The 24,624-nt window shown below is 41.9% G+C and overlaps 1 long non-coding RNA gene across 1 annotated transcript in view; it reads left to right on the plus strand.

Annotated features, from left to right (window-relative positions):
* LOC149985141 (uncharacterized) overlaps window positions 1–24,624 on the plus strand; it is a 714,490-nt gene that overhangs the window by 49,270 nt on the left and 640,596 nt on the right. The gene's annotated exons all lie outside the window — the stretch shown is intronic.

Below are 24,624 nucleotides of genomic sequence, written 5' to 3' on the forward strand. Positions count from 1 at the left end.
TCTTGTCCAAAATAGGAATCTCATCTCGTAAAGTGCATTCCCTTTTTCCACATTTTGTTACGTTACAGCCTTATTCTAAAATGTATTAAATAAAATCCCAATCAATAAAATGTTCAATAAAATGCATTTATAAAGCCCTTCTTACATCAGCTGATGTCAAAGTACTGAAGAGAAACCCAGCCTAAAACCCCAAACAGCAAGCAATGCAGTTGTAGAAGCACGGTGGCTTCTCTGCAATCTACACACAATACCCTATAATGACAAAGTGAAAACAGGTTTAGACATTTTTGCAAATGTATATATATATAAAAAAATGTATTTATATAAGTATTCAGACCATTTGCTATAAGACTCGAAATTGGTAAATGCAATTGATTAGACATGATTTGGAAAGGCACACACCTGTCTATATTAGGTCTCACAGTTGACAATGCATGTCAGAGCAAAAAGCAAACCTTGAGTTTGAAGGAATTGCCTGTAGAGCTCCGAGACAGTATTTTGTCGAGACACAGATCTAGGAAAGGGTACGTAAAACATTCTGAAATATTGAAGGTCCCCAAGAACACCGTGGCCTCCATCATTCTTAAATGGAAGAAGTTTGGAACCACCAAGACTCATCCTAGAGCTGGCCGCCCGGCCAAACTGAGCAATCAGGGGAGAAGGGCCATGGTCAGGGAAGTGACCAAAAACCAGATGGGCAGTCTGCCAGAGCTCCAGAGTTCCTCTCAGAAGGACACACATCTCTGCAGCACTCCACCAATCAGGCCGTTATGGTAGAGTGGCCAGACGGAAGCCATTCCCCAGCTCGCTTGGAGTTTGCCAGAAGGCACCTAATGGACTCTCTGACCATGAGAAACAAGATCCTCTGGTCTGATGAAACCAAGATTGAACTCTTTGGCCTGAATACCAAGCGTCACATCTGGAGGAAACAGGCACGGCTAATCACCTGGCCAATACCATCCCTACAGTGAAGCATGGGTGGCAGCATCATGCTGTGGGGATGTTTTTCAGCAGCAGGGACTGGGACACTAGTCAGGATTGAGGGAAAGATGAACAGATCAAAGTACAGAGAGATCCTTGATGAAAACCTGCTGCAGAGCGCTCAAGACCTCAGACTGGGATGAAGTGTCACCTTCCAATAGAACAACAAACCGCCCTTCACTCCGGCGCTGCCGGAATCCTTCTTCAGTCTCCCGCCTGTCCGGTGCTGCCAGAATGTCCCGTCCATTCGGGGCCCTCTGCTAGGGTCCCCAGTCCGAGGTCAGCGGCGAGGGTCGCCGCTCTAAAGGCGCCACGGAGGCAGGTAAGGAAGCGGGCAAAGACCATGGTGGGGTGGGGTCCACGTCCCGCGCCAGAGCCGCCACGGACAGACGCCCAGCCAGACCCTCCCTATATGTTCAGGTATTGCGGCCGGAGTCCGCACCGTGGAGGGGGGGGGGGGGGGCGGATTACTGTCACGTTCTGACCTTAGTTCCTTTGTGATGTCTTTGTTTTAGTATGGTCAGGGCGTGAGTTGGGTGGGCAGTCTTAATGTTCTTTTTTCTATGATTTGGTATTTCTGTGTTTGGCCGGATATGGTTCTCAATCAGAGGCAGCTGTCAATCGTTGTCCCTGATTGAGAACCATACTTAGGCAGCCTGTTTTCCCCCTTGAGTTGTGGGTGATTGTTTTCTGTTTTGTGTATTCACTGTACAGGACTGTTTCATTTCGTTCTTTCTCGTTCTTTAGTTTTTTTTTTGTGTTCATGATAATAAATTATCAATATGGACACTTACCGCACTGCGCATTGGTCCTCCTCTTCTTCCACCACAGACGAGCGTTACTGACGGCTGTGTGGTCCCATGGTGTTTATACTTGCGTACTATTGTTTGTACAGATGAATGTGGTACCTTCAGGCATTTGGAAATTGCTTCCAAAGCTAAACCATACTTGTGGTCTACAATTTTTTTTCTGAGGTCTTGGCTGATTTCTTTTGATTTTCCCATGATGTCAAGCAAAGAGGCACTGAGTTTGAAGGTAGGCCTTGAAATACATCCACAGGTACACCTCCAATTGACTCAATTGATGTCAATTAGCCTAACAGAAGCTTCAAAAGCCATGACATCATTTTCTTGAATTTTGCAAGCTGTTGAAAGGCACAGTCAACTTAGCGTATGTAAACATATGAACCAATGGAATTGTGATAGTGAATTTTAAGTGAAATAATCTGTCTGTTAACAATTGTTGGAAAAATTACTTGTGTCATGCATGAAGTAGATGTTCTAACCGACTTGCCCAAACTATAGTTTGTTAACAAGAAATTTGTGGAGTGGTTGAAAAACAAGTTTTAGTCATCCAACCTAAGTGTATGTAAACCTCTGTCTTCAACTATACATGTCTAAACAAAAGCCTCCACTATGAGAGTAACCTTTTCCCTTAAACTTTTACACTTTCTATATCCTGTGCATGTGACAAACTTTTTGATCTAGTGTGTTTGCTAGAGACGCTAATGTGAAGAACAACATGACCTCACCAAATCAGCTTGATTAAATTGTACCCGCAAAACACCAGTCTCAACGTCAACAGTGAAGAGGCGACTCCGGGATGCTGGCCTTCTAGGAGGAGTTGATTAAAAGATTAAGATGGGCAAAAGAACAGACACTGGACAGAGGAGCTCTGCCTAGAAGGCCAGCATCCCCGATTAGCTTCTTCACTGTTGACGTTTAGACTGGTGTTTTGAGACTGGGAGATCAGCAGGACAATAACTTAAAACATAATGCCAAATACACACTGGAGTTGCTTACCAAGAGGGTAGTGAATGTTCCTGAGTGTATAAAGACACAGGACGAGACCCAAATGCAGACACAGCAGGCAGATGGTTTGAGTCTGATATTTATTACTAGACAAGGGGCAGGCAAAGGACAGGCAGAAGTTCATAAACCAGGTCAGAGTCAGATGGGTACAGGATGGCAGGCAGGCTCGAGGTTGGGCAGGCCGGCTCAGTTCAGCAAGAAAAGGTCTCTGAAAACCTGTAACCAGGAGGACTAGAAAAACATGCTGGTTGGCTTGACAAGACGAACTGGCAACAGACAAACAGAAACGACTGGTATAAATACACAAGGGGTAATAGGATCAAATGGGAGACACCTGGTGGGGGGTGGAGACAGGCACAATAACATTCTGTCAGGTTGGATGGGGAGCTTTGCTGCACAACTATATTCAGGTCTCTCGAGATGTTTGGGCTCTGTCCTGAGCTCTACGGATAGTTCCTTCGACTTCATGGCTTTGGTTTTGCTCTGACATAGTGTCAACAGTGGGACCTTATATAGACCGGTGTGTGCCTTTCCAAATCATGTCCAATCAATTGAATTTACCACAGGTGGACACCAATCAAGTTGTAGAAACATCTCAAGGATGATCAATGGAAACAGGCTGCACCTGAGCTAAAGTTCAAGGCTCATAGCAAAGGGTCTGAATTCTTATTTAAATATGTATATCTGTTTTAAAAAATGTTATACATTTGCAAACATTTCTAAAAACCTGTTTTTGCCTTGTCATCATGGAGTATTGTATGTAGATTGATGAGGGGAAAAAAATATTTAATACATTTTAGAATACGGCTGCAACATAACAAAATGTGGTAAGTCAAGGGGTCTGAATATTTTCCGAATGCACTGTATCCCCATTATTTCTTGAAGGATATAAGTTATAAATGCCTCATGAGCTTAGTTCAACTTTTGTACCCCATCAGAACCAAAGTATTATCTTGTTTTACTCCAATGTTTGTAAACAATTTAAATATAAACAAAAACTGTATAGATTCAAAACATGGTTAAAACTATAATTTTGATATCATGAATGGGCAGTCCTTGCATCCATAGCTCTGTCTACGAATTTGAGAGCGGTTGCATGTCTCCAGGCCCATCCCTCATATTTTTACCAAAACAGAGGCGGTTATTGTATCAACTAAGAATTCTAGATTTAAATGCATTTTGCTTTGCAATTTACAGGTTAGGTTACTGTTGAATCATGAGAATATAGATATTGATTTATCAAGCTAGAATTGTGTTTTGATGAGCCACTTTTTATGTTTTGAACTGCATTTTCCGGTCATTTCGATTGTTGATATGGACATTTATTTGTGTATAATAATATTTCACATAATAATAGTGTTGTGTGTGTGTGTGTGTGCGTGCGTGTTTGAGCATTAGAATAATTGTAAATACATTGTGAAAGTCTGTGGAATTTGTTGCCAATTATTCTGATTAAATTTGTCCACATATTGGTACTTTAGTGCCACCTATACATTGTAACTGTTGGTACTACATCGTTCTATGGCTGAGATGAGTTGAGCAGTGTGTCATTTTGTCAGATGATATGAAATATGCCGCCATCAGAGGCTATCTCTTGTGTATCTTGGCTACATTGGTTATTTACATTTAGTGAAAATTGTTTGTCAATTTTGGTTAATAGCCTATATAAATCTGGCTTTGATAATAGCCAGTGCTTACCCAGCCACCAACCTCATTGCATGTCAATTATTCACAAAGTATTCATTTGTGTGTATAAGTAGCCAAGCTGTGAAGGAGTTGTTGGGTTCCCTCTCCCCTCTGAGGCCTATTTCACTTCTAGTTCTTAAAAATTATGTTAACTGATAGTCTTCACAAAGTGTGGTTTGTTGGGAATGTCCATGGTGAGTGGGGTTGGTAGTTCTGTTTCTGTTTCTCAAATCCCCGATTGGAAACACAAACACATACACACACAAATCAATGGGTTTCATTTACAGCTGAGAGAGATGCTTAGCATGACAACACATTTGCCTGATGTGGAACTCAGTATCTTATGCTTGGTGCACCATTGCCTCATTCCCAACCTATTTGAGGTGATACACGAAGGGTTTATTAACAACTACCGACGATGAGGCTTAGAACCTCTTCAGGCTTTCTCTCTCAGGAAATTTGGAAATTAAAGCAGGTTTCATTTTTTGGTTTTGAAAGGGGTTGTGTATATCCAAAGGACTCATGTGTCAATGGTCGTTTGAAGAGTGTTGACATAATGTAAAGCATTAATGGCACTTTCTTGTCCTTCACACTAAAGCACCTTTTCACATTCGAGAAATATACATTTTGTCTTCTCACCTTTAATGTCTGAATTCATTATATAAGCCTGGAGATATTGTCAGATCTATCTTTTCAGATTTAAGGCCAGGCACTACAGGCTATACTGACATTTTTACGATTTGTTGGTATGTTTGTCCATTAATATTAGTATTTTCAAAAGGTAAATATAAAAATGTAAAGAAATGGATGAAAATGTGTATTTTATTTAGTTTATCATACTACTGTCATTGACATTTGAATTAATTTTAGCCACTTTAAAATGGACATACATCAATAATTTTAAAGCTCACTACATATTTAGGCTGAACTTCATCCAGTGTCCAGAAAAATGGATTTGCAAATATGTGCATATTTGAAGACACATTGCCTCACTTGTATATTTTAATAAAATACACTACCGGTCAAAGGTTTTAGAACACCTACAGTACTTATTCAAATGTATTTATTTTTTATTACTATTTTCTAATAATAGTGAATACATCAAAACTATGAAATAACACATATGGAATCATGTAGTAACCAAAAAAGTGTTAAACAAATCAAAATATATTTTATGTTTGAGATTCTTCAAATAGCCCCCCTTTGCCTTGATGATAGCTTTGCACACTTTTGGCATCCTCTCAACCAGCATCACCTGGAATGCTTTTCCAACAGTCTTGGAGGAGTTCACACATATGCTAAGCACTTGTTGGTTGATATCCCAGATATCTCAATTGGGTTGAGGTCGGGTGATTGTGGAGGCCAGCTCATCTGATGCAGCACTCCATCCCACTCTTTCTTGGTAAAATAGCCCTTACACTGCCTGGAGGAGTGTTGGGTCATTGTCCCACTAAGCCCAAACCAGATGGGGTGGCGTATCGCTGCGGAATGCTGTGGTAGACATGCTGGTTAATTGTGCAGCGATCATCCGTTCACCCACACTGCGTCTCACAAAGATACAGAGGTTGGTAACAAAAACTCTCATTTGGACTCCAGACCAAAGGACAAATTTCCACCGGTTTAATGTCCATTGCTCATGTTTCTTGGCCCAAGCAAGTCTCTTATTATTATTTTTGGTTGGCCTTATGTGTTTCCATAATGTAGAATGTGCATTGCACTTTAGGTAAGAATTACATTAAAAATGTACTGCATGAGACTACTGCCCATTTTTACACTTGCTACTGACAAGAGATTCCATGCTTTTATTGTCACCCAAAGACGAAATAACCTAACATTCTTACTGGAGATTGAAGAGGCTCATATATGGTACACAGCTTGGGCACATCCTTTCATCTATTGAAAATATTCCAGTCCTCCGGGACTAGAGAATGTGTAATCCATTCACAGTATCAAATAATCACGGGTCATGATTTTGTCTCTTGGCTGACTCGTCAGGCACAGTCGTGTGGTTTTAAAAGCAGAGGTGAGTGGTTGGGGGTGCAATGTGCTCCCTTTGCTAGTGGCCTGGAGGTGACGGGGTCCAAACGCTCGACGTTGGACATTGCCTCTGGGTTATTGAGCAATAATGAGTGTTATTGCACTCCAGGCCGGAGGATTAGTAACGGTGGAAGATTTTATGAAGGGCCTTGAGAAATTACCTGCAGCACTAGGACCCCTCATTCTTCAGTGGAGACATGACTACGGCTAACACAAGCAAAGATAGTCAGCATGCTGATTGAAGGCCTTGATAGCCTTGATTATGCACATCGGGAAACTATCTCAACCTCATCATGACTATAATAGGCAGCACTCACTTGGTGTTCACGACTAAACGTAAAGTAGGGCAATTTCACGGTAACAGAATTGTGCTCAGACTCAAAGTTGAACAAACCATACAACTCTATGCAAAAGGAATACATTTAACCATTTACACAGAACATTTTACAAAAACATTTAGTGGAATAACTGTGCAGACTTTTATTAAATCTTTCTCAGTTTTTGTGACCACATTTTCCCAAAATGTTAAATATCTGCTCTGAATTAAGATTCAAAGATGTCTGCAGAAAGAATGGACTGTCAGCTATGACGTGACACCTTGAGTTGGTAAAAAATCTATTTTGGTTATTGAACGTTTACACCTAGTAACAGAATTGCGGTAACATAAGTTCATCATTGGGCCTTGATCTGTACTTGTAACGTAATTTGTCCTCCTCTGACGAGGAATAGTCCAGATCGGACCAATGCGCAACGTGGTATGTGTCCATGTTAATATTTAATAAATCCACTGAATAACAAAACAACAAAGTGAAAGAACGAAACGACAACGAAACAGTCCTGTCAGGTGAAGACACAAAACAGAAAATAATCACCCACAAAACACAGGTGGGAAAAGGCTACCTAAGTATGATTCTCATTCAGAGACATCGAACGACACCTGCTTCTGATTGAGAACCATACCAGGCCAAACACATAACCACAACATAGAAAAAAGAACATAGACTACCCAACCCAACTCACGCCCTAACCAAACTAAAACAAAGACATAACAAAGTAACTAAGGTCAGAACGTGACAGTACTCCCCCCCCCAAAAGGTGCGGATTCCGGCCGCAAAACCTGAGCCTATAGGAGGGTCTGGGTGGGCGTCTGTCCGCGGTGGCGGCTCTGGCGCGGGAAGTGGACCCCACTCCACCATAGTCTCGGCCCACTTAAGTGGCGCCTTGGGAAGGGCAACCCCCACAGCGCCGGTGTGAAGGGCGATTCCGGCAGCACCGGAGTGAAGGGCGGCTCTGGCAGCTCCTGACTGACGGGCGCCTCTGGCAGCTCCTGACTGACGGGCGGCTCTGGCAGCTCAGAACAGACGGCGGCTCTGGCAGCTCAGGACAAACGGGCGGCTCTGGCAGCTCAGGACAGACGGGCGGACCTGGAGGGAGGAGACGGAGAGGCTGGGGAGACCTACAGGAGGCCTGGTGCTTGGAGGAGGCACCGGATGGAGCGGGCTGTGGTGGAGCACTGGAGCCCTGGTGTGCAGCCTTGGCACCACTCCTCCCGGCTGGATCAACATTTTAGCCCGGACCATCCAGAGTGCAGGCACAGGTTGAACCGGGCTGTGGGTGAGCACAGGAGATCTGGTGAATACCACTCATACCTCTCCCTTAGGCTCAATACCCACATTCGCCCGGCACGGCATTGCCCGGCATTTTCTTCATGGGCTGCGTTTAGGCAGCCCAATTATACTATTTTTTCCACTAATTGGTCTTTTGACCAATCACATTAGATATTTTGTCAACAGATCTCTTTCAGATTATTCTTATTCTAAAATGGATTACATTTTAAAAGGATCCTCAGCAATCTACACACAATACCAAGTAATGACAGAGCGAAAACAGTTTTTTTAATGTTTGCAAATATATATACAGTGCCTTGCGAAAGTATTCGGCCCCCTTGAACTTTGCGACCTTTTGCCACATTTCAGGCTTCAAACATAAAGATATAAAACTATTCAGACCCTTTGTATTCAGACCCTTTGCTATGAGACTCGAAATTGAGTTCAGGTGCATCCTGTTTCCATTGATCATCCTTTATATGTTTCTACAACTTGATTGGAGTCCACCTGTGGTGAATTCAATTGATTGATCATCAATTGGAAATGCACACATCTTTCTCTATACTGTAAGGTCCCACATTGGAAAATGTAGGTCAGAGCAAAACCAAGCCACGAGGTCGAAGGAATTGTCCGTAGAGCTCGGAGACAGGATTGTGTCGAGGCACAGATCTGGGGAAGGGTACGAAAAAATGTCTCCACCATTGAAGGTCCCCAAGAACACAGTTGCCTTCATTCTTAAATGAAAGATGTTTGGAACCACAAATACCTAGAGCTGGCCAAACTGAGCAATCAGGGGAGAAGGGCCTTGGTCAGGGAGGTGACCAAGAACCCAATGGTCACTCTGACAGAGCTACAGAGTTCCTCTGGGGAGATTTTAAAAAACTTCCAGAAGGAAAACCATATTTGCAGCACTCCACCAATCAGGCCTTTATGGTAAAATGGCCAGACGGAAGCCACTCCTCAGTAAAAATGACAGCACGCTTGGAGTTTGCCAAAATGCACCTAAAGACTCTCAGACGATGAGAAATAAGATTCTCTGCTCTGATGAAACCAACATTCAACTCTTTGGCCTGAATGCCAAGCGTCGCATCTGGAGGAAACATGGTGGTGGCAGGGTGTTTTTCAGCAGTAGGGACTAGGAGACTGGTCAGGATCAGGGCAAAGATGAAGGGAGCAAAGTACAGAGAGATCCTTGAAGAAAAATGGCTCCATAGCGCTATGGAACTCAGACTGAGGCAAAGGATTACCTTCCAACATGACAATGACCCTAATCACACGTCCAAGACAATGCAGGAGTGGCTTTGGGATAATTCTCTGAATGTCCGGACTTGAAACCGAGTCCGGACTTGAAACCGATCAAACATCACTGGAGAGATCTGAAAATAGCTGTGCAGCAACGCTCCCCATCCAAGTTGACTGAGCTTCAGAAGATCTGCAGAGAAGAATGGGAGAAACTCCCCAAACACAGGTGTGCCAAGCTTGTAGCGTCATACCCAAGAAGACTCGAGGCTGTAATTGGTGCCAAAGCTGCTTCAACAAAGTACTGAGTAAAGGGTCTGAAAACCTATGTAAATGTTATATTTCTGTTTTTTATTTCTAAAAACACATTTTTGTTTTGTCATTATGGGGTATACATTAATACATTTTAGAATACGGCTGTAACATAAAATGTGGAAAAAGTCAAGGTGTCTGCCTACTTTCTGAAAGCACTGTAAGTAGACTAGAGTTCACTACAGTATCGTTCAGTATAGTACATTAGTGTTCTTAACTCTAGTGTGCTCGTCTGTGTACTATACTGAATTCTACTTCACTCTATTCTACTGATCTACACTGAGTATACAAAACATTAAGAACCTATGATCACTCAGCAACACATGCCTCTCCCTAATGTCAAAATGCCTTGTCTATTGCTGTTTTGGTTAGTGATTATGGTCTTATTTCACATATTTCCCAGCCCTGCCCAATATGCCCTTTTGTTCCATCCTCAATTCATGCAGTGACCTCACCGGGCTTAACTGGTGCCTCTAGAGACAAAACCTCTTTCATCGTCACTCAATGCCTAGGTTTACCTTCACTGTACTCACATCCTACCATACCCTTGTCTGTACATTATTCCTTGAATCTATTCCTCCGCGCCCATAAATCTGTTTATTTTACTCTCTGTTCCAAATGCACTTGATGACCAGTTCTTTTAGACTTTAGCCGTACCCTTATCCTACTCCTCCTCTGTTCCTCTGGTGATGTAGAGTTTAACCCAGGCCCTGCAGCCCCCAGCACCACTCCCATTCCCCGGGCGCTCTCATTTGTTGACTTCTGTAACTGTAAAAGTCATTTTTTCATACATGTTGACATTAGAAGACTCCTCCCTAAGTTCGCTGCTTTAGCACACTCTGCCAAACCTGATGTCCTAGCAGTATCTCAATCCTGGCTTAGGAACGCCACCAAAAATCCTGAAATTTCCATCCCCAACAAGATAGAACTGCCATCTACTGCAGAGAGCCTGCAGAGTTCTGTCATACTATCCAGGTCTGTGCCCAAACAAGTCGAGCTTCTACTTTTAAAAATCCACCTTCCAGAAACAAGTCTCTCACTGTTGCCGCTTGTTATAGACCCCCTTCAGCCCCCAGCTGTGCCCTGGACACCATATGTGAATTGATTGCCCACCATCTATCTTTGGAGTTCGTACTGTTAGGTGACCTAAATTGGGACTTGCTTAACAACCCGGCCGTCCTACAGTCTAAGCTAGATACCATCAATCTCACACAAATTATCAAGGAATCTACCAGGTACAACCCTAAATCCGTAACCATGGGCACCCTTATAGATATTATCTCAACTTGCCCTCTAAATACACCTCTTCTGTCTTCAATCAGGATCTCAGTGATCACTTCCTCATTGCCTGCGTGCGTGCGTAATGGGTCCGCAGTCAAACGACCACCCATCCACTGTCAAACGCTCCCTAAAATACTTCAGCGAGCAGGCATTTCTAAACGACCTGGACCGGGTATCCTGGGAGGATATTGACCTCATCCAGTCAGTAGAGGGTGCCTGGTTGTTCTTTAAAAGTGCTTTCCTCACTATCTTAAATAAGCATGCCCCATTCAAAAATGTAGAACTAAGAACAGATATAGCCCTTGGTTCACCCCAGACTTGACTGCCCTTGACCAGCACAAAAATGAATAGCCCATGAAATACACAACTTTTCAGGGAAGTCAGGAACCAAAATACTCAGTCAGTTAGGAAAGCTAAGGCTAGCTTTTTCAAACAGAAGTTTGCATCCTGTAGCACTAATTCCAAAAAGTTTTGGGACACTATAAAGTCCATGGAGAATAAGTGCACCTCCTCCCAGCTGCCCACTGCAGTTGGAAAACACTGTCACCACCGGTAAATCTATGATAATCGATTATTTCCATTTTTCTATGGCTGGCCATGCTTTCCACCTGGCTACCCCTACCCCGGCCAACAGCAAATTGCCCAAGCCCCCACCTGCTTCTCCTTCACCCAAGTCCAGACAGCTGATGTTCTGAAAGAGCTGCAAAATCTGGATCCCTACAAATCAGCTGGGCTAGACAATCTGGACCCTCGCTTTCTAAAATTATCGTCCGAAATGGTTGCAACTCCTATCACTAGCCTGTTCAACCTCTCTTTCGTATCGTATGAGAAACCCAAAGATTTGAAAGCTGCCACGGTCATCCCCCTCTTCAAAGCGGGAGACACTCTAACCCAAACTGTTGTAGACCTATATCCATCCTGCCCTGTCTTTCTAAAAACATTCAAAAGCCAAGATAACAAACAGACCACTGACCATTTCGAATCCCACCGTACCTTCTCCACTATGCAATCTGGATTCTGAGCTGGTCATGGGTGCACCTCAACCACGCTCAAGGTCCTAACGATATCATAACCGCCATCGATAAAAGACAATACTGTGCAGCTGTCTTCATCAACCTAGCCAACTAGCCAACTGTCATCAACCTAGACACTGTCAATCACATTCTTATTGGCAGACTTAATAGCCTTGGCTTCTCAAATGACTGCCTCGCCTGGCTCACCAACTACTTCTCAGATAGAGTTCAGTCTAATCGGAGGGCCTCTTGTCCGAACCTCTGGCAGTCTATGGGAGTGCCACAGGGTTAAATTCTTGGGCCGACTCTTTTCTCTGGATACATCAATGATGTCGCTCTTGCTGCTGGTGATTCTCTGATCCACCTCTACGCAGACGACACCATTCTGTATACATCTGGCCCTTCTTTGGACACTGTTAACTCTTGGAACAACCCATCCCGGATCCGCGAGAATTGTCATCAACTACACTAATTAGCATAGCGCAACAGCCAAATAATCTTACTAAAAAATATTCATATTCATGAAATCACGAGTGAAATATAGGGAAACACAGCTTAGCCTTTTGTTAATCACCCTGTCGTCTCAGATTTTGAAACGATGCTTTACAGCCAAGCAAGACAAGCGTTTGTGTAAGTTTATCGATAGCCTTGCATTATGTCCAGCTAGCAGCAGGAAGCTTGGTCAGGAAAATCAGAAAAGCAATCAAATTAATCGTTTACCTTTGATGATCTTCGGATGTTTTCACTGACGAGACTCCCAGTTAGACAGCAAATGTTCCTTTTGTTCCATAAAGATTATTTTTATACCCAAATTACCTCCGTTTGTTTGTCACGTTCTGTTGAGAAATCCACCGGAAATAGCGGTCACGACAATGCCGGGATTTTTAAAAAATTATATCCATAATATCGACAAACATGGCAAACGTTTTTTATAATCAATCCTCAAGGTGTTTTTCAAATATCTATTTGATAATATATCAACCGGGACAATTGGCTTTTCAGTAGGACCGAGAGGAAAAATGGCTACCTCTGTCTTTTACGATATCCCTTTCAATGGCCAATAGGGATGCATAGGAACACAATGGTTTCAAAATATGAGTCACTTCCTGATTGGATTTTTCTTAGGCTTTCACCTGCAATATCAGTTCCGTTATACTCACAGACAATATTTTTACAGTTTTGGAAACTTTAGAGTGTTTTCTACCCTAAGCTGTCAATTATATGCATATTCTAGCATCTGGTCCTGAGAAATAGGCCGTTTACTTTGGGAACGTTATTTTTCCAAAAATAAAAATGGTGGCCCCTAGCTTCAAGAGGTTTTAAGATGTTAAGGATTGGCCCCCTTTTCCAGATTAGATATTGGGCACTAGATGTCATCAGTGTATGTGCAAAGTTTTAGTCTGATCCAACAAACCATTGCATTTCTTTTTTTGTATCAAGACTGCCCAAAAGTGCGTAATTTGTTTATTAATAACTTTTCATGTTCAAAACTGTGCACTCTCCTCAAACAATGGCATGGTATTATTTCACTGTAATAACTACTGTAAATTGAACAGTGCAGATAGATTAACTAGAATTTAAGCTTTCTGCCAATGTCAGATGTCTATGTCAAGGGAAATTTTCTGGTTACTTACAACGTCATGCTACTCGCATTAGCCTACATTAGCTCAACTATCCCACAGGGGACCCACCAATCCTGAATAAGTTTTTTAACAAACCTCTAAACGAGCTTCAATGCCATACAACACTCCTTCCGTGACCTCAAACTTTTTTTTTAAATGCAAGTAAAACTAAATGCATGCTCTTCAACCAATTGCTGCCGCACCCGCCCGCCCGGCTAGCATCACTACTCTGGACGGTTCTGACTTAGAATATGTGGAGAACTACAAATACCTAGGTGTCTGGATAGACTGTAAACTCTCCTTCCAGACTCAAATTAAGCATCTCCAATCCAAAATTAAATCTAGAATCGGCTTCCTATTTTGCAACAAAGCCTCGTTCACTCATCCTGCCAAACATACCCTAGTAAAACGGACTATCCTACCAATCCTTGACTTTGGCGATGTCATTTACAAAATAGCCTGCAACACTTTACTCAGCAAACTGGATGTAGTCTATTGCAAGAAGTGCACGGGCAAGCACTCTCTCGCTGATTTTCTCTCTCTCCATCAACTCAATTCAAATAGATAATTCTGTTCTAAATTAATATATAATTAATAATTTATATATATATATATCGGAAGTTTACATACACCTTAGCCAAATACATTTAAACTCAGTTTTTCACAATTCCTGACATTTAATCCTAGTAAAAATTCCCTGTCTTAGGTCAGTTAGGATCACCACTCTATTTTAAGGATGTGAAATGTCAGAATAATAGTAGAGTGATTTATTTCAGCTTAAATTTTTTTCATCACATCCCCAGTGGGTCAGAAGTTTACACACACTCAATTAGTATTTGGTAGCATTGCCTTTATATTGTCTAACTTGGGTCAAATGTTCCAGGTTGCCTTCCACAAGCTTCCCACGATAAGTTGGATGAGCTTTGGCCCATTCCTCCTGACAGAGCTGGTGTAACTGAATCAGGTTTGTAGGCCTCCTTGCTCACACACGCTTTTTCAGTTCTGCCCACACATTTTCTATGGAATTGAGGTCAGGGCTTTGTGATGGACACTCCAATACCTTGACTTTGTTGTCATTAACTTCTTGCGGATCAGTGGGACGACAACTTCCGGTGAAATTGCAGAGCGCCAAATTCAAATTAAATTACTATAAATATTAAACTCTCATGAAATCACAAGTGCAATACATCAAAATAAAGCTTAATTTGTTGTTAATCCAGCCGCCATGTCAGATTTCATAAAGGCTTTACGCCGAAAGCAAACCATGCGATTATCTGAGGACAGCGCCCAGCTCACAAATGCATAACAAATCATTTTCAACCAGGGAGTAGCAACACGAAAGTTAGAAATAGCGATATAATATATGCGTTAACTTTGAAGATCTTCTTCTGTTGGCACACCAAAAGGTTGCAGTTACATTACAAATGGTCATTTTGTTCGATAAAGTCCTTCTTTATATCCATAAAAACTCAGTTTAGCTGGCACGCTTCAGTCAATAATCCACTCAATAATCCACTCAGTTTCAGATCAATACAATGCACATATATTGAGTGCTCTAAGATAATGTTGGCTGTTAGACGATTCACGCTCAGATGATTTATTGAGAGCCCCGAGACAACAGTACCAAGGTCTGTTATAGCCAAGATACACCCCTTTCAACCTACATGACAGACAACAGATATATAGAATGGATCACAGGGTTAAGATTTGTATGAAAGATACCTATAATACATTGCAGACAGTATCTGCTGTGTCAACATTTTTCATTGTCTCGAGACCAGTGTCTGGCCCTCCGACTCAAAACTGGAGCCATTTCTCCCTTGTACGGTATAGAACAGAAACATTAACTCCTGCTATGTAATGCTCTTTGGGTTTTATCACCCAAAATACATCGTAAATCTCTCCTGTCAGTGTTCTCTTAGAGACCCAGGCTCAGTAGAACACACACACAATAGTTAACAGAATACTCTATTATGTTGCATAAAACAAACATTTGATGCAAGAAAACATAATCTTGTAATTTTTCTGATGAAACAAAAATGTAACTTTTTGGCCATAATGACCATCATTATGTTTGGAGGAAAAAGTCGGAGGCTTGCAAGCTGAAGAACACCATCCCAACCGTGAAGCACGGAGGTGGAAGCATGATGTTGTGGGGGTGCTTTGCTGCAGGAGGAACTGGTTCACTTCACAAAATCAATGGCATCATGAGGGAGGAAAATTAAGTGAATATATTGAAGCAACATCTCAAGACATCAGTCAGGAAGTTAAAGCTTGGTTGCAAATGCGTCTTCCAAATGGACAATGACCCCGAGCATACTTCCAAAATTGTGGCAAAATGGCTTAAGGACAACAACGTCAAGGTATTGGAGTGGCCATCACAAAGCCCTGACCTCAATCCTATAGAAAATGTGTGGGCAGAACTGAAAAGCGTACTGTATGTGTACAGCATGTTTGTGTTTGTGTTATGGCTACAAAGGGCTCCTGAGTGGCACAGCGGTCTAAGGCACTGCCTTTCAGTACTAGAGGCGTCATGCAGACCCTGGTTCGATTCCAGGCTGTATCACAATCGGCCGTGATTGGGAGTCCCATAGGGCGGTGCACAATTGGCTTAGAGTTGTCCGGCTGTCCGGCTGTCATTGTAAGTAAGAATTTGTACTTAACTGACTTGCCTAGTTAAAAATAAAAAGTGTGTGTTTATGCATGGACGTGTATATACCAGTGTACTTAATCTTGATCCCACATATCCTCTCTCACCGCTAACCACTCAGTTCCTTTGTTCCGTAGCCTTTCAGGATATCAGCCATATTGCCACCTCTACCAATTACCAGAGCCTTCACTTAAAATGCATTCAAAAATGTGATTTTCCTGTGTGCAAATATATTTGGCATATTTGGGATAAGAACAGGTCAAATAATAATATATGCTTAAAAAAATATATGAAATGTATTTCAAAATACATATGCTGAAGTAATTTGGATGATTTTTTTCCAAATCCCAACTTTGAAACTGGAAGTATGATAATTGTAACATTTTTATGTGGCCTTTCTGTATACACTTGTACTATGTTGACACCAAATGGCATGCATTTACATCAAACAGAATTTGTTCAGTGACACATTTTGATATTCTACTAAATATGGTGCAGGACATGAATGTGTTTATTGGGGTTGTTAAATTGAGCTGTCAGCAGAGGTTGTGAGTCCATCTTGAATCTTTAGCTCAAAGATAGATTCACTCTGCTACCTGTTGACGGACTGGATAAAGCAGTGTGCACAATCTCAGAAATAACAAGTGTCTAAGGAATGGCTAATACGGTGATATTTGCTTAAGATATCCTCACCGTTATCTTAACAGTGGTTGATGATGAGCAGCAACTAACTCACATTGAACTGGTGGAGAACCTTCATTTTGCTCTGATGTTTGTCTTTCAGGTTTTTGGAAATGAAGGGCATCCCATTTCAGAGGGGAACCTTTGACATTCCGTATCAGAGCGACCTGTTTTCCAGGTGATTCTCAAAGCAACAGAAGCCCTACATGAAATGCTTGTTTTGTGCTCCATTAGAATCCCCTTGTTTTTTTAACTAAACTTTGTGTCTCGTGCAAAACATTTATTTTGAACTGAACTTTAAATCTTGTGAAAGGCCACCTAATTATGACATAGGTCTTCAAAGGTCTTTGTTTGTGCCACAATATTATAGTTCATGATTATGGATAGTCCTGAATTGTTTGTGAATAATGATGAGTGAGAAAGTTATTTCTGCGTCTATAACTTTCTCAATCATCATTATTTACGATTCATTCGGGACTGTCCTCAATCATTGTTGCCTCCACATGAACTTAGAAGTGTTTAGAAACATTATATTCTTATTTACAACAAAAGTGACTCCGAAATGACAATACATTATTTACCATTAATTTCTATTGGGCACAAAGTATATCGGAAACAACCGAAACAAACAGCACATGCATCCAACAAGTTTGTAGAGTCACAAACTTGATGTAATTATTGCTAGCTAGGAATATTGGACCAAGTACCAAACATTTGACTTAATACACATACAGTAAGTGAGTTTGTCCCAATACTTTTGTACAAAAAGTGCTGTCATTTCTAAACAGTTCATGCATTACGGATGAAAACACCCTCAAATTAAGATGGCAGTCTGCACCTTAACCTTAACTTTTGAAGCTCATTAGTTTATGAGTGCCCATTAATTCTTGAAGAATATGGCATGGCCTTAGTTCAACTGTCGTACCCCATCAGATCCCAAGGAATAAGCTTGTTTCACTCCAATGTTTGTAAACAAAGTAAATGTAAACAAACACTGTATAGCCTCAAAACACAGTTTAAACTATAATGCTAATATCATGGATGGTCCGTCCTTGCATCCTTAGCTGTTTATGAATTTGAATGGTTACATTTATCCAGCCCCATTCCTCAGCTTTGTACCAAAACAGTGGCCCAAGACCACTTTGTTATTCTTTCAACTGCATGATTGCCACTTTCAATAGGATATTTTGGTTCTGTTTCACAGTTTGATACAGCTCTGGATCAAGTGAAGGATACATCCCATGTGACCTGTATGGAGTCATCAATTGAGTGCACTTATGGCTGGAATGTACTGACAAGATAGGCTGCTGCTGGGAATCTGGACAGATCTTTGAAAGGTGTTATGTCAAGTACACGGATCTAAAGTCAGATGAGATTACTTTGTCTCTGGCCTCTTCCTCTGTCATCCTGCTCTAAAGAGATATTACATTTTTACAACCTGAATACACACCATAAGTCAGCCGCTGAAAATGAAATGCAAAAGTTGACTTGCAAATCCTAGACCCCGGGCTATCTAACACCCTGTTAGCATGTCGACACCTTGGTTGAAGAAACATACTTGGGTCCTTCACAGTCGGACGTTGAAGACTAAGCTTGCCAGGAGAATGCTTATTTCTGACATCTTGCTAGTAGTGAGATTACATAGCTGTCAGCTCGCTGCATTGGCAGTGTGTGACCACTCTGGACCCTGCCAAGCAGAAGGTACCTCTGAAGCTGGCAGCCTGGCATTGAGACTGCAACACACTGCTACAGCACACAGGGCCATATCTGCTGATCATTGGAATTGCTGCCACACAGAGACCTCCACAGATCTCCTCTCCATTCTCCAGTCAAGATGTAATCAGCAATCAGACAGGCTGAAATAATTTCCTCTTCAGGTAGCGGAGTCAGCTATTTAACATTATTAAGCCCAATTAACTGAAGATAGAACTGTACAGAATGCAGGGAACTTGCCTCTATTGGGGCAAATGTCTTTAGCTGGGTTATGTTATTCATGAGTTTAAGTACTACAGTGCTTTCAGAAAGTATTCACACCCCTTGACGTTTTCAACATTTTGTGGTGTTACAGCCTGAATTTAAAATGGGTTCAATTGAGATGTTGTGTCACTGATCTACACACAATACCCAATAGCGTCAAAGTAGAATTATGTTTGAGAAAATGTTACGAGTTAATTAAAAATGAAAAGCTGAAATGTTTTGAGTCAATAAGTATTCAACCCTTTTGGTATGGCAAGCCTAAATAAGTTCAGGAGTAAAAATGTGCTTAATCTTGATACTACCCATCCCGCATGCGTAATCATCGCCTCAAACTAATTAGCATAACACAGCGGACATAAATACCCCTAGAAAATGTTCCTATTTATGAAAATCACAAATTAAATATATTTTGTTAATCACACTGTCATCTCAGATTTTCAAAATATGCTTTACAGCCAACGCTAGACAAGCATTTGTGTAAGTTTATCATGGCATAATGCTATGCTAGGCTCTGCTAGCAACAGGCAACATTTTCACGAAAATAAGAAAAGCAATCAAATTAAATAATTTACCTTTGAAGAACTTCGGATGTTTTCACTCAGGAGACTCCCAGTTAGATAGCAAATGTTCCTTTTTTTGGCTGAGAAATCGACCGGAAAATGCGGTCACTACAACGCCGAACCTTTTTCCAAATTAGCTCCATAATATCGACAGAAACATGGCAAACGTTGTTTAGAATCAATCCTCGAGGTGTTTTTCACATATCTATTCAATAATATATCCGTCGGGACAATTGGTTTCTCAATAGAAGCGATTGGAATAATGGCTCCCTCAGTACTTTACGCAAGATTTTCTGCGGGAGCCATCATGTGACCACTTGCTCAATGTGGTCCCTTACGGCTATTCTTCAACATAAATGCGTAAAAAGACGTCACAATGCTGTAGACACCTTGGGGAATACGTATAAAGCGTAAGCTCATTCGTAGCCCTTTCACAGCCATATAAGGAGTCATTGGCATCCAGGGCTTTCAAAATATGGGGCACTTCCTGGTTGGATTTTTATCTGGGTTTCGCCTGTAACATCAGTTCTGTTGCACTCACAGACAATATCTTTGCAGTTTTGGAAACGTCAGAGTGTTTTCTATCCAAAGCTGTCAATTATATGCATAGTCGAGCATCTTGTCGTGACAAAATATCCCGTTTAAAACGTGAAAGTTTTTTATCCAAAAATGAAAATACTGCCTCCTAGTTATAAAAGGTCAACAAGTCCGATAATAAGTTGCATGGACGTGCAATAATAGTGTTTAACATGATTTTTAAATGACTACCCAATCTCTGTAACCCACATATACAATTATCTGTATGGTCACTCAGTCGAGCAGTGTATTTCAAGTACAGACTCAACCACCAAGATCAGGGAGATTTTCCAATGGTTTGCAAAGAAGGGTACCTAAAAAGAAAACACTGAATATCCCTTTGCTCATGGTGCAGTTATTAATTACACTTTGGGAGGTGTATCAATACACCCAGTTACGACAAAGATACAGGCGTCCTTACTAATTCAGTTGTCGGAAAGGAAGGAAAACGCTCAGGGATTTCTCCATGAGGACAATGTTGATTTTAAAACACTCAGTTTAATGGCTTTGATAGGAAATAACTGAGAATGGACCAAAGACATAGTAGTTACTCCACAATACTAACATAAATGACAGAGTGAAAAGAAAGAAGCCTGTACAGAATGCAAATATTGTCTGCAATAAGGCACTAAAGTAATATTGCAAAAAAAGTAATTTTTGTCCTGAATGCAAAGTGTTGTGTTTGGGGCAAATTCAACACAGTGTCATGACGCTAGCACTTTCAGTGAATTTGCTAGCAGAGATGTGAAAACCCCCCCTCTCCTGTTGGGAGTAACTGAACCCCCACGTCATAAATTCCGTAAAGAGACTCTCCCTGGCCATGCAGTATGGAGAGAGAGTTTCACAGTAAAACAAAGGGATTATCCTGCCCAAATCTCCTCCATCCCATTTTTTGAGAACTGAACAATATTCATATTTTGGAGAAGCCAGCTATGACCTAGTCCGTTTTGTTTCCTGTTTGTGACCTCATGAAAGACAATATATTCACATTACCCTAACTCTGTTTATATAGGTGCCTCAGTTATGAGGTTTACATCTAGTTATTGTATAAAATGAATGAGTAAAGATTAAACTATTTTCGAAATGATGTAATATGATTACTTTTAAAATGAGAAAATTGTCTAACCTGAAACGTTTAACTAAGTCAGTAGCCACACCCAAGTGAATAGGCAGTGGTTGGAAATTATGAACCAACCCCTTTTCTACATTTCTATAAAAGCCCCTGTGACCTAAAGTCACCTATGTTCCAAATAACGGGAGGACTTGTTTAAAAAGGCCTAATTCTAATTTCAACCCTACAGGCCAGGAAACGTTAGAGCTTGCGCCACATGTGAAATGAACTCTGAACTATTGATCACCTAAAGAAGAAGAAGTGCATACTAAACTAGCATATATCAGACAGCAGCTGAACTATGCGCAAATCTAGTACGAGAACACTGACCGACGTGGACAAATCTCCAGAGCGAGATGAACCTCTCAGACCACGTGACCACACGACAACCCAGAAGATTCCACAAAGGACAGGGCAAACCAGAGCCTCACATCACCAGCTTCACGTAAATACAGTGCATTGCTTTTACGAATGAGCGATCATTAGTGGTATATGTATTCAGAGTTGAAGTTGGAAGTTTACATACACTTAGGTTGGAGTCATTAAAACCCGTTTTTCAACCACTCCACAAATGTCTAAACTATAGTGTACAGACCGATTATTTCACTTATAACTCACTGTATCACAATTCCAGTAGGTCAGAAGTTTACATACATTAAGTCAGCTAACCACTGCTAGTGGTCATCAGCTAACCCTTAGCTCGGAAAGCTCTCGCCAGATTGTACAACGTGACTCAAACCGGAGCATACCGGAACTATTTTCTCTCCATATCCCCGGATTCCTACCGCAAGCTCTGGACATTTTCACCTAGACCTTCGCAGCTAGCTAGCTGCTCTCCGAGTACTGGCTAACGTCGGTCCCGGAGCAAGCACCAATTAGCCTGGAGCTAGCCCATACTAAGCCCTTTCTCCCAGCTAGCTAAAGAGGCCAATCAGCCACTCCTGGGCTACAATACCCAGACCCCTTCTACTGCAGGTACAGGGCACGGAACCCCGCCGATCCTTCACGACTGGACTACGACCTAATCTGCTCGAGGGGGTACTCAACTGGCCTCTACACCGCGCCGTGCCATCCCCTGAATGCCCATCTGCTAGCTGCGGCCTGCTTGCTGCTAGCTGGCTAGAGCATATTGGACTGTTAGCTGTATAGATCCATCGGCCAATTTCTTGGGCCACTATAACTATTTTGCCAATTGGACTTGGACCCCTCTGCTACTCAGAACCCATCATGACTGGCCTATCAACGTCACCGCACGCGGAGGCCAAAACAGACTTTCCTCTGTCTGAATCTCCATATCTCCAGCCAGCCCAACCACTCACTGGACCCCTATTGATCACCCGGCTACGCATGCCTCATTACTCAATGCCTAGGTTTACCTCCAATGTACTCACATCCTACCATACCTCTGTCTGTACATTATGCCTTGAATCTATTCACTCACGCCCAGAAACCTGCTCCTTTTAATCTCTGCTCTGAATGCACTAAACTACCTGTCCTGATAGCCTTTAGCCGTACCCTCATCCTACTCGTCCTCTGTTCCTCTGGTGATGTAGAGGTTAATCCAGGCCCTGCAGTGCCTAGCTCCACTCCTACTTCCCAGGTGCTCTCATTTGTTGACTTATGTAAATGTAAAAGCCTTGGTTTCATGCATGTTAACATTAGAAGCCTCCTCCCTAAGTTTGTTTTATTCACTACTTTAGCACACTAGCCGTGTCTGAATCCTGGCTTAGGAAGTCCACCAAAAACCCTGAAATTTCCATCCCTAACTATAACATTTTACGACAAGATAGAACTAACAAAGGGGCGGTATTGCAATCTACTGCAGAGATAGCCTGCAGAGTTCTTTCTTACTATCCAGGTCTATACCCAAACAATTCGAACTTCTACTTTAAAAATCCATCTTTCCAGAAACAAGTCTCTTACTATTCCTGCTTGCTATAGACCACCCTCTGCCCCCAGCTGTGCCCTGGACACTATATGTGAATTGATTGCCCCCCATCTATCTTCAGAGCTCGTGCTGCTGGGTGACCTAAACTGTGACATGCTTAACACCCCGGCCATTCTACAATCTAAGCTTGATGCCCTCATTCTCACACAAATTATCAATGAATCCAGCTGGTACAACCCCAAATCCGTAAACAAGGGCACCCTCATAGATATCGTCCTAACCAACTTGCCCTCCAAATACACCTCTGCTGTTTTCAACCAAGATCTCAGCGATCAATGCCTCATTGCCTGCATCCGTAATGGGTCTGCGGTCAAACGACCACCCCTCATCACTGTCAAACGCTCCCTAAAACACTTCAGTGAGCAATCCTTTCTAATCGACCTGGCCCGGGTATCCTGGAAGGATAATGACCTCATCCCGTCAGTATAGGATGCCTGGTTATTCTTTAAAAGTTAAATAAGCATGCCCCATTCAAGAAAAATTGAACCAGGAACAGATATAGATATTGGTTCTCTCCAGACCTGACTGCCCTTGACCAGCACAAAAACATCCTGTGGCGTTCTGCATTAGCATCGAACAGCCCCCGTGATATGCAACTTTTCAGGGAAGTTAGGATCAACTATACACAGGCAGTTAGGAAAGCTAAGGCTAGCTTTTTCAAGCAGAAATGGGAATCTTGTAGCACAAACTCAAAAAAGTTCTGGGGAAACTTTAAAGTCCATGGAGAATAAGAGCACCTCCTCCCAGCTGCCCACTGCAATGAGGATAGGAAACACTGTCACCACCGATAAATCCACTATAATTGAGAATTTCAATAAGCATTTTTCTACGGCTGCCCATGCTTTCCACCTGGTTACATCTACCCCGTTCAACAGCCCTGCGCTCCCCACAGCAACTCCCCCAAACCTCCCCCACTTCTCCTTCACCCAAACATCCAGCTGATGTTCTGAAAGAGCTGCAAAATCTGGACTCCTGCAAATCAGCCGGGCTAGACAATCTGGACCCTCTCTTTCTAGAATTATTTGCTGAAATTGTTGCAACCCCTATTACTAGCATGTTCAACCTCTCTTTTGTATCGTCTGAGAATCCCATAGATTGGAGACACTTTAGACTCAAACTGTTGCAGACCTATATCTATCCTACCCTGCCTTTCTAAGGTCTTTGAAAGCCAAGTTAAAACCTCTTAGAGCTACCCCACTACTTTTTTCAATTTCCGCCTGAAGACATACCCAAATCTAACTGCCGGTAGCTCGGGCCCAGGAGCAAAGATATGCATATTCTTGGTACCATTTGAAAGAAAACAATCTGAAGTTTGTGTAAATGTGAATTGAATGTAGAAGAATATAACACAATAGATCTGGTTTAGATAATACAATGAAAAAAAACATACGCTTTTTATTTTTATTGTTGTATCATCATCTTTAAAATGAACAAGACAAAACAAACATTCAGATAGGATGATGGGGACAATTTCAATGAAAAACATAAGAGGGCAACAGTACTTGTGCAAAGTTTCAGATTGATAACTTCCA

The sequence above is a fragment of the Oncorhynchus mykiss genome, chromosome 2, assembly GCF_057628025.1.
Source record: "Oncorhynchus mykiss isolate SJ-2025 chromosome 2, ASM5762802v1, whole genome shotgun sequence".
Taxonomy (NCBI): domain Eukaryota; kingdom Metazoa; phylum Chordata; class Actinopteri; order Salmoniformes; family Salmonidae; genus Oncorhynchus; species Oncorhynchus mykiss.